The following is an 11500-nucleotide window of genomic DNA, read 5'->3' as shown; positions in this document are numbered from 1 at the left end:
ACAGGAACAGCCATTATTTCTGTCTCTCTGCTCTGGCCTCTTTGTTGACATTAATAGTTTACACTGGGCTCTACAGTGAGGCACATCTTTGTCACAGTGTATCGACTGTGCTCAGCCACAGAGGTCAGCTCCAAAGCTTGGCAAGAAAGTCCCTCAAGTGCAGAGACGTCTGGATTCAAGACCATGGGTTTACAAGGAGCGGGCACAGCATTCATTCACAGTCCTGGCTGACTGAAGTCTGAGAAGTTTACTAGTGATTTTAAATGTTACTTTCAAGCCTGTTTCTAATCATGTCAATGCACATACAGCACAGCATCTGGTTACAGAACTGAATCTCCAACCAGTGCAGGCTTGAACTGAAAATTCTACAGATATTTCTCTTCTGATATCTTTGACACTTTTTTTCCTGAAAAAACTTCAAAGAAACTCCTGAAGCACATCATGAGAGTTGATTCAGGATATGCAACTATTCAGAACATGGTTCCTCTCTTTCAACCTCACCTGCAATTAGAACTAGTCCCCCATCTGCCATTCAGTGATGCAGATGGCAGCACAGATCACAATTTGCACAACTTGATCTACAGTGGGTTTTAACCAGAAGCTAAAATAATTCCTGAAATCAGAACTAATCCTGAGTACAGACAAGGTCTCAGACTGCCAACTACTTCCAAATGTTTTTAAGATGTGAATACTTGTATGCTGCCAATGGGACCGAGATAACCAATTCTTTTCACGTGGGTCACTCCAAGGCCAGCAAATGGTAACAGCATCTCCTCGGTGCTACTCTGGCTCACAGACACACCAGTCACATAAAGGTGAAAGTTGCTGGACTCCTTTACTGAGTTGAGTCATTGTGTCTTCTGCAGAGCACTCTTCAAAACAAAGCAAAATACTTTATGGAGTGAAAAACACTGAATTATTTGCAAAAAAATGTCATTTCATTTCTATATCCCTCCCCAGGGAGTCCATTGTTCAAATAAGTATTTGCTTGTGCCCCAAAGTACAGATGTTTTTGACTCTCATCATAAATCAAACATGCTTATGTCTAGCACATTAAAAAAGAGTAGAAAATAGCAGACATGGATTAAGATGGTTGGCCTGACCCAAATTACAGTTCTTCAATACTCTTAATTTTTTGCTGATTCTTCTGGGAACAAAAGATTCAACAATATCATTGTGCCTCCCTCTCCTCCCTTGGAATTAAAATCAATCTTTTACTCCTTTTGAAATGTAAATTTGAAATAATCATGTATCTGGATCATTGATTAAATTTGCAGGAGAAAAATCTCTGGCAGAAGATGGCAGGGACCGTGCCTAAAGCTAAATCCAGACACACAAATCACCTCTGAGCTAGGGTGAAAACAGAGTTCTGGTTAAATGGGTTGCAGGTTTTCAGTTGCAAAAGTTCCATCAAGAAACCATTCTGATATTTGAAAACAAGTAAGAACAGCCTCATGGTCACTTACAAGAAAAACAACTTAGCATTCCAATTACTTTTTTCTCCCTTCAGACAACTCCCTCAGGCCTGTTTTAAAGGGCATTTTTTTCAGAATCAGAATTCCATCTCCAAACCTTGACAATTCCAGTGATTTGGTGCTGCCTCTTTTTTTCATAAGAAAAGACAAGGCCTTTGATAGTTTCAAACAGGGATGTTGAACAACAGGGCAAATTGTCTTGAAAGGCAACAGGATAAACCATATTTTCAAGGTCAGTTTTTAATCCATGGCTTTTAACCTTACTATGATTTATGTTTGACCTCCTTTTTACAGTAGCTCTCTTCCTTCTCTCCTTTAGACTGAAAGGACATGTCTATGCTTTCTACTTGATGTGGGTTTCACGTATCTGCACAAAGTAATTCATAACCACTTGGCACAAGGCATATGCCCACACCACATCATTATCCTGCAATTAAGAGAATTCTCCCTGCCACAAAGCTATAAAGCCCAGTGATGTTTCAAGCTAAGCCCTCAATATTCATTCTGAATTCAGCTAGGGCACAAAGCTGCTGTAGTGCTGCAGACAGGGAGATTTTGTAGTGTGCCTTCTGAAATACTTGTTGAGTGTCAACTGGAAATTTTTTAGGTTTCCCTCATCTCAGCGTGTTTCCACACCTTAAGATTTTCTCCTGCTTCTCTGCACAGACTTCACAGATATAAAGAAGATAGCTCTTCTCTGCCACCGAATGGAACAGAAGTATGTATTGTGTTCGGTTCCATGTGTTCTCTACCTAAGCTGTCAGGTTTAACACATTCTTCAAATGATTACTCTTTTGATTATTCTCTCTGTGTTGTTGGTCAGGTTGCAGGTTGCTTTGTAAGACTTGATCAAGCAGGGCTTGAAATATCCGTGTGATTCACCTACAAAATCTTTGGTTAAAGTAAAAGATTAAAGTAAAAGGAAGATAAAAAGATTATACCTTCCAGGATGTTTAATATCAGACAATTTCAATGCTGTGTTTCCTTTTTACTGTGTGGACAAACACCTTTGCTGCATCAGAGGTGAGGTCGACAACGTTTTATTTGTATTTCCTCCACCTTCCTAACGGTGTCTTGATTTTAAATAAGTACATCCGAGGGGGGGAAAAATAATAGTTTCACTCTTTAAATAAAATGTTGTGATGACTTTCCAGCTTCTTCCTCATGTGGCCTCAGCAGTAGGGAAAGAGCAGGACATTCATCGAATTGCTCCTTTAGATAGCCTTCTCCCCAAGGTCTTCCAGGATCTGCTGCAGCCCAGCAGGAGCAAACTCTTCCATCAGGTTGAGACAGCCTGGAAAGGTTGTGCAAGTTAACAAAGAGAATAGTTGTGTGTCTCTAAATGTACACTACAGAGAAACACAGTCCAGAAACGCTGCTAATGCAGGAGCTACCCATAAACGTACGCACGAGTGACGCTGCCGAGCCCTCCCAGCCCTTTGCTGCACCGGAGCTCCCTCGTTGGGCCTGGTCTGCTTTAAATAATTCAAGATTCTATTGGCCAGGCTCAGTGAAAGGGACCCAAACATTTCGTTCCCCGCCGCGCCCCGGCGGCTCCTTTAAAGCGCGGAGCGGCCCCCGCGGGAGCGCGACGGGCCTCGTCCCGCCCGGTCCGGTCCGGTCCGGTCCGGTCCGGTCCGGTCCGGTCCGGTCCGTGCCGTGCCGGTCCGGTCCGTGCCGTGCCGCGGGGGCCGCGAACGCCGCACGGCCCCGCCGCTCCCGCCCGCTCCCGGGGCCGCTGAGCCCGGCCCGCCCCGCCCGGCCCCGCCCCGCCGACAGGAGGTGGCCGCCCCCCGCCCCCCGCGGCCGCGCCGCTCCCCCGCCCCGCTCCGCCCCGCCGACCGGCCGGAGGCGCGGACGGACGGAAGGACGGACGGACTGACTGACGAGGCCGCCGGAGGCAGCGGCTGCCCCCGAGCCGCCGGGTGCGAGGTGAGTGGCGGCGGCCGCGCTCTCGCCCCGCTCCCCGCGGGAGGGGAACCGCGCGGGCGCTGCCCCCGGGCACGGCCGCTGCCGCCGTGGCGGAGGCGCCGCGGGCTCCCCGCGCGCCCGGGCAGCGCCTTGGGTCGCGGAGGTGCCGCGCGAAACTTGCCCGCTGTTCCCGCTGTTCCCGCTGTTCCCGCCGGGGCCGCGCTGTCACTCCGGGTCGGGGCTCTCCCGGCGCGGCAGCCTGGGAGGATGCGGGGCTCGCCCCGCACTCCCCGCACGCCGCGGAGCACCTGCTCCGGGGCCGGGCTGCAGCCGGGGCCGCCGGCGGCGCGGGGCTCTGCGGGGACGGCTGGGCGCCCGCGGGAGCAGCGAGCGGGGGGCGCGGCGCAGGGTCCGCTCCCGGTGCCGCCCGCAGCGCAGGGGCCGCATCGCAGCGGGGCTGAGAAATGTTTGAAGGAGTTTTGTCTCTCCTTTCAGCTGGAAAAGGAAAAGCATCGGCGGCGGCGGCAGCGTGCACGTGTGATGTAAAGAAAGAGGGACTTTATGATGCTGGCTGGTTGGAGCTCAGTAGGATACCGGGAAAGGCTGACAGGATCAACAGGGCGCTTGTTGAGTGGTGCACAGAACCGCTTCGGCCCAGAGCCCCCTAGCTGGTCAGGAGACACTGAGTACTCACCTTGGCTTAAATGGGTCAGCAGTGGAGTTCCAGCTTGCCCCGACTCGTCCAAACTCCAGAAAGCAATACGACGTTTAGAAAGGGGGGAAACAATGAGGTATTGTGATTAATAGGAGAAAATTGAGTAGGGTATGCTGATAGTTATCAGCGCAGTGCTTGTAGGGTTTGTACATAGAGCATGGATACCCAGTGCTGTAGAGCTGACTACTTAATTACACCTTTGCATCCATTCTACTAATAAGACTTCTTGAAGTCTGATGGATCATGATCATGGACCATGACTCTTTGTTAAGAGAGACTTAAGAGGTCTTTCAAAGACTGAGTGTACTCGAGTTTATTACTTGGCAGGGGGCAGCAGCATGAAGCCTGGGAATGAAAGTAGGAAGTGAATGTTACTCACTTAGTTTTGATATTGTGTCTTCGATGGTTATAAGTGTCATCATAGACTGATCCTAGCTCAGATAGCAATCTCATGTGCTGAAAGACATTACTCTTGTCCTGGATGGTACCTGGTTCTTCTGGCTGTGCAAGCACTCCCCCTGGTATGGAATATGTTCTGAACAAGTCTCGTTATTTTTATAACAGGTAATTGTGTTTCTGGAAGAGTAAACCAAACTGTATCATACTGAAGAATGTTCTAAGCTTTAATTAATTAAGGCTTAATTAATTAAGATTAATACCTTAATCTCTTGCATTCAGAATTAAAGCAACAGCCACCAGAAAACTGATACCACTCTTGACTGATTCACGTGGCTAATGAGGTTTATGACAACAGACCTGTGTGCAGTGTTACTACACTGAGGTGTCATTACCTCAGACCTGAAAGTGCAGTTCGAGATGAGGATGTCCTGTCTGCTGGCTCTCTCGGCTGCTCTGTGTAACCAGCAGTGGCAGAGGTCCAGCCTGAGTTTTCGGAGAAACAGTCCTGGTTTCTTTATGGTCTTTTTGGAGCTTTCATGAGATAGAAGTGCTTGTTCTGGAAACTAGGAAGGAATAGTGGTGATGTGCTCAGCTCCTGAAATACAGGCCTGACATCTGTTCCTGCCAAGAGATGTTCTTCCCTGGTGGGGCATTGAGAGGCTTGAGATGTCATCCTGTTTTCCTCTGCCCCCTGAGGCTGCAATAAAAGGGTGTTGGCCTGGTCCTTAAATGCATCTGGCCGTACGTAATGGCATGGTGAGATGAAGTAGAGTGGAGTGCTCTGTTTCAGTTCTGCTTTGTTTACCTGTCTGAAGGCTTTGTTAGATGTTACGGTATTAAGTGAGATGCAGTTAAAATTCTTATTTGCTATCCTGATGGGAAATATGCTTCAGCTTTCACTTGAAAGTAGTTGAGCATTAACTGTAATGCTTAAAGAGCTGTATCCTAGCATGGCTGTGCATGCATGGCCTGTAAGTTTATCTGGACATATCATTATTAACCTCCCTGATACAGGCAGGACCAAAGTGTCTGTCCTGTGTAGAAACTTCTGCAGTCACCAGAGGAAAGTCATGGGCTTTTTCACAGTAAAGCTCTGAACAAAATTCCTGTCTTCAGGTGAGTGTTAGCTCCTGCTAGGTGCAGCCTGCCTGTATTCCCCCAGGGAAATCATTTCACGCCCTTTGTTTCCCTAGAAAATTTATAGTTCCCAACTGCACTGCTCAGTTCTGAGTGGATGCAAACCATGCTGACTCATATGCTGAACTGCAGCCTTGCTCCATGTAAACACAAGCACACTTCTAAAATATTTAATTTGTAATGTCCTCTGTGGAGAGCTATCCCACAGCTCCTGGCATAATTCCCAGAAGCAGCAGATTCTGGGGTTCTGGGAGTTTCAAAGGCCATTGGTGCCCAGCGGGATAATCATCTGAACTAGTTCAGTGTAGTTTATCCTGGCACTGGGACAGTTCAAACTGAACAGGTATTTAATCTTGCTTAAAGCAAGTCTGCTTTGAACAATACATGGTATGTGTATGAACGATCTGGAGCCTGTTGGGACATGGCTGTCAGATCTACATGGAGGGAAATCTTTGTTATGGCAAGTACACTTTGGTGTAGATATACCTCATAACAATTTCTAAAACAACCTCTGTGGGCAGTTACAGTAAAATCAGGAATAAGCTATTAGAAGATTTGTTTTCTTAGTACTTCTGTGGCAAATAATGGTGGTAATTGTTTTGTGAAATACCCAAGTTTATATCCACAGGTAAAATGCACGTTAAAAAAACTTCTCAGAAATACAGAAACCCACTCCCATTCATGCACACACAAATCCTTATTCTTTTAATTGAATAGAAATTACAGTATGTGATTTGGCTACAAAGGAAGAGAGTGGAACCAAAGAATGATTTCTAAGTACGCTTATTTTGTCTGTACCTGCTAAGTACAGTATTGGAGTTTTAAGATAAATATCTTCTCATTTAAAGCAGTAATTAATTCAGTGGCGACTAGTTGATAAGAAACTAGAGTTCTTTGGTTCTTTTGTGGGTTTTAAAATATGGGCTTGTTTTTTGGTTATTTTTGTGAGCTTGGTTGAAAGAGTGATCCATTACGATAAGTACAGAGAATAATTTGGGAGAGGTTCAGTGCATCTCATGGATGGTCTAGATCATTCCCATATCATTTGCTTGGGTGGGTTGACTGTCAGTGCATTACCTGTAATTGTTAAGCATCATCTGTTTGCTGAGCTGTGCTAAGCTTCATTGATGTAATAACTCATCCCACCATCCTGCAACGTTTTAAGCTTCCATTCTTAATTTTTTATTTTGAGAACAAGATTTTAGAGGCACTAGAGTAGTGGGATGTGCTCAAAACTGGATAAGTCTGGGCAGCAGAAGTGGTTCCAAACCCTGGAGAAAAAGTTCCTGGTGCAAATGGGGCTCTGGAGCTCACTGAGGTCCCTTGGGGATACAAACCATTGCTCCCACTGCAACAACACGGCAGCACTTGTGTCCGTGTAGTGTCAGTGCAGCAGGAAAAGCAAATCTCTGCTCTTACCTTTACAGATGGTAGGATTTGAAGGTAGTGTGCCTGTCACTTCTTCGACTGCAGGAAGGGTACTTGACATATTATTGGTTTTGGTACAAGAAGCATCTTTTCTGTGAGTATGATTCAAGGCTCAACTTAATGTCCGTCTTTATTGGAATGGGGAATTTCCTTAGAAATGTGGCTTAATTCACAAATTAATTTCACTAGAAAGATTTCTTTATCTGAAGTCTGAAATTGAAGTGTACAAATGTGTCATTTTGTTGCTTAAGTGTGCTCAGAGACATGCTTGCCATTAGCAGAGTCCCCTTAGTTACAAGGTAGACTTATACCCCATATTTCAAGATCCTGCTTTCTATGATGGCTGTTAGTGGCATTTTTCTTTGAAAAGCAAAGGAAGTTAAAAATTGTGTCTGCATCTGTTATTGTTGCTATGACAGCTGTCTTTGTCCAGTTTTAACCATCCTGTTCTGAGTAGCTTCTGACTGGGATTGTAACATTATTGGCTACAGGCAGAGGAAGCAGAAGTGGAGGTCTTTCAATGCTGTCTGCTTCACTCAGTCAAAAAATATTTCTTCTGAGTTACACTAGTTTTAATCAAGATGCAATAAGTCGAAACATTCCATTACTAACTCTGTTTTGTTGCCTGGCATAATTAGGACTGGTATGGTTATGATATAAATTAATAGCCAGTTCCTTAGCACTAATTAATCGTGGTTTGTCTTGGGCAGGACAGATGCTACTGCTGATACTGTGCTTCTGAGACTTGAAAACTGGGAAGATCTCTTGAAATAAGGTGATGCAATTTTTGTACAAGGTCACGTACAAAGTTATGTTGTCTTCAGATGGCAATTGTGAAACAAGCAAGTGCTCCTTGCAACATGCTATCAGTTATTGCATAAGCAGGCACGAAATAAGGTCCACCCCTCTGTCTAGGTGATGTGCTAGTTGGATGTGCTGTCTTCAGCTGCCAACTTACTTTTACACTGATGTGCAACACCAGTGTAAAAAAGATGTAAAATAGTCCTTGTTTATTCAAACCCTCCTTTCTAGCATACTGAATGTCTTCCTCTGAAGTGGATAGCAACTTCTGTGTAGTCAGAGTCTATATTAAGAGTTTGTAAATGGCTGTCTTCCTAACGCTAGCTGGAAAATACTGTCACGAGAGAAGGTTTGTTGTAAGTTAGATGGCAACCTGTTAGTCTGAGTAACGCATTGTTGGAAACTGTTGGTGGTAAAGTAGCAGCAGCTTGGAAAGCTCTGTGACCCTAATCCAGACTTGTTTCGGAGGGTTGCTTCTAAAACAGAATCTTGAATGGTTTAGTCCAGTTGGAGGGTCAGCTGTCTATTTTGGAGATCAGACTGCTGCCTTTTAAGATGAAAGCCGTATTTCATGAATATGAGCTCCTTTTTATCTGCTTACTGTGCCTTGTGTGAGGGAAGGAGCAGCTGTAGTCCATTCACCAGACCTGCATTTGGCTGTTGCTGCCATTGTGTTGTGTGTAAACATGTACCATTATTTTGGATCATATAGCAGCCTGTTCAAAAGGGTCTCGCATTCCCCAGCTGTTCTGCAACTTTTCCATCTCTGAGCTTGCCAGCTGCTTAATACAGGCAACTGTAGCTGCATTTGTTTCTCTGGTGTTAAGTATTAGTGGAGATAAAATTGACTTCTTGTTAAATGTTAGGTGCTGCGAGCCCCTCTCCTGCTTCAAATGGACTTAAAACAAAAGTAGACCGTTCTTACTATATCGAAGTTGTTAGAAGTTTTCTTTGTCACTAGCTGAAGAGATTGCATAAAAATCGTTGTTTAGTAGATTTGAAACAAATATGAAATACAATTGTGTTTACATGTACCTATATACACCCACAGATTGTAGCAGTAACTAATCTGAAAGAACTGGGTTACAAAAAGGTGTGCCTTAAAGCCATGTCAACAGCTCATTTGTTTAACCATTTCTCTGAACAATGTTCAGTTTAACAAGGCATCCTGTGCTCTCTTGTCAGCCAACCCTTTTGTTTGTTGAATCTGGGAACTTTTGTTTCAGTGGCAGCACTGCTCAGACTGGATGTCAAGGAAAGAACAGGGGCTCTTCAGTGTCTTGTATCCGCAGAGAGTGGTGAGTCCAGGTGAGGAACCACAGGCTGAGACCTGCCTTTTCCAGCCTGCTGTCCCTTCTGAGAAAGTGATAGGAAGTGTCTGGAAAATGTTTTGTGCGACTGAATTCTTACCTGCAGCTTTGAATCCATAGCTATCTGCCTGGAGATACAGAAGTTAAAAGAGTAAATTCAAGCACCTTTGGAAAAAGGAGGTAATTCTCTTAATGACTAAAGTTACTATTCTAACCATTTAACCTATTCTACAATGTCAGTTTGAAACTTTGGGTGAGGAGGAGTGTATCCTTGGTTGCTGCAAGAGATTGCTAAAGAGAGTGATAAAGCAAAGTTTTCAGAGGCTTGAGCTGGTGCCATTAATTAGTATTCCATACTCCCATACAAGGGGATAAATCAGGTATTTGCTTCAAATCATATTTAATGCACTTTGTATTTGAAGAATGTAAATTAGATTTCTTTATGGTTTTGCTATTCATCTCATGATGAAGGAGACTGGAAGGGAATGACTTGTGCATTCTTGCTCCTGATAGCAGAAAAGGCTGCCTCTGCCCCAGGGTCCAAGTTACCCATTTTAACTGGCCTGAATACCCTATTATTCAGAGAGGAAATGTCCAGGTGGCTGTAAATATATTTCTATTTTTCCCCACCCTTTCACCAGGCCTGCTCTATCCTTGCTCATTGTGGCTTTCATGTTCATGTTAAACATCAACACTACCTAAAGTATGCTAGGATGACTCTGGCTTCATAATAGAGCCTTGACCTGTAAAAACAAAAGCAAAACTGTAAAAAAAAGTCTCTTGATTTAAGGTAGCATGTTTCAGGATCTGTTTTTCATATCTCCAAATAGCTGAGAGTTTGAAGTTTTCCATTCTAATGCTGGTGTCTTAAAAGAAGTTGGAACACTGTCTTTGGATAGATGCTTGCACTTGTTTTCTGGAAAGTTAATTTTTCAAAGTCAGTGTTGGAGCACTAAATCATTATTTGTCTGAAATACATAGCAGAAATACAGGATTATAGTGTGAAGTGATCATACTAGATACATAGTTCTGTTAGCTCAGCAGAGTCATAGATATTAGATTAAAATGTCTAGTTAACCCAGAAAATGTAGAAATGAATGTGTGTTCTGGATTTAATAACTACATGTATGTACAGTTCTTTAGAAAACAGGAAATAGGAGCTCTCTTTCAGAACAGCAGATTGACCACACTTCAAAAACAGAGGAAGACACCTGAGTGTGATACTGAGGGCATGGAGAGAGAGGTAGGGAATGGAGGAGAAACTTGTGTCCCAGGGAAGGTTAGGGAGAGCATCTTAACTTTTTTTTTTTTTTTAAGTGCTGCTGATTAATTCATAACCCCTTTGGAATGAGTTTAGGGAATGGACATAGAGGAGTTGGGAGAAGTGGATTTTGAGAAGTAAGAAAGTGTTGGTTTTTCCTTAGTTGAACAGAGGAGGAAGACAGTATCTGATTAATAAGCAGTGCTCAATTATTGAAGGCTTTAGGAGAAATAAATATTTCTTTCACATAGAAGGTGGTGGGAAGTGAAGCGAAAAGACTTTAAATGGCCTTAAATTGCTTAAACATGTTTAAAATAATAGAGGGGAAAAAAGAAGGGATTACCCTCTCACCCACCTCCAAAGACTGTTTTTAATGAAGGTGGTGGGAGTTTTGGGAAGGTGTAAAAATAGAGCATTTGAGAAAGCTTTTCGTTAGGCTTCTTTCCTTCTTTCCTTCTTTCCTTCTTTCCTTCTTTCCTTCTTTCCTTCTTTCCTTCTTTCCTTCTTTCCTTCTTTCCTTCTTTCCTTCTTTCCTTCTTTCCTTCTTTCCTTCTTTCCTTCGAAACATTCTGCAGTGTTTTTAACTTGGCTTAAATTTGCTCCATCCTGTACAGGGGAAAATACTTATTTTAAAGTTTCTTCGAAACTTAAATTGGCTTCCCAGCCAATTTAAAGACATGTCTGTCTATGTAATACCTTCCAACTCCAGGAAAGCTGAAAATTGTAAGGCTTAGTGGAGGAGGAGACCTTGTTGATTGCACAGGAGAGCAGCATTTCCAGCAGCAGAAAAATTGCTGTTCTGAAAATGTAGCTTGAATTAATCCCTTCCCCCTTTGTTTCCTTTTGCTGTTGTTAATGATTCCCTTTGCTCAGCTAGTGGTAAGTGCTGTTGTGCCTGCCTTACTCCACTGATTCTTCCTCTGCTCTCTATGACTAAAAATTACAGTATGTATCAATTTAAAGACAGAAATAGAGCAGTGGCAGATAGAGCTTCTTCACTAAGCTGCAAGTTTATAAGAGTTATGATCTTTAACTTTGGCACTTAGTTATTTCTCTCCAGAGT

The 11500-nt window shown here is 43.8% G+C and overlaps 1 protein-coding gene across 1 annotated transcript in view; it reads left to right on the top strand.

Moving 5' to 3' along the window:
- Window positions 1-3294: 3294 nt before the first annotated feature.
- Window positions 3295-11500, top strand: part of SVIL (supervillin) — a 134393-nt gene continuing 126187 nt past the window's right edge. The window contains exon 1 of the mRNA XM_082279376.1: window positions 3295-3407. The gene's annotated coding sequence lies outside the window, so the exon portion shown is untranslated. The remainder of the gene's footprint in view (window positions 3408-11500) is intronic.

This window comes from Coloeus monedula, assembly GCF_965178545.1.
Source record: "Coloeus monedula genome assembly, chromosome: 1".
In the NCBI taxonomy this organism is placed as follows: Eukaryota; Metazoa; Chordata; class Aves; order Passeriformes; family Corvidae; genus Coloeus; species Coloeus monedula.
Note: the sequence above shows the minus strand (reverse complement) of the source record. Positions and strands in the feature narration are given on the sequence as shown.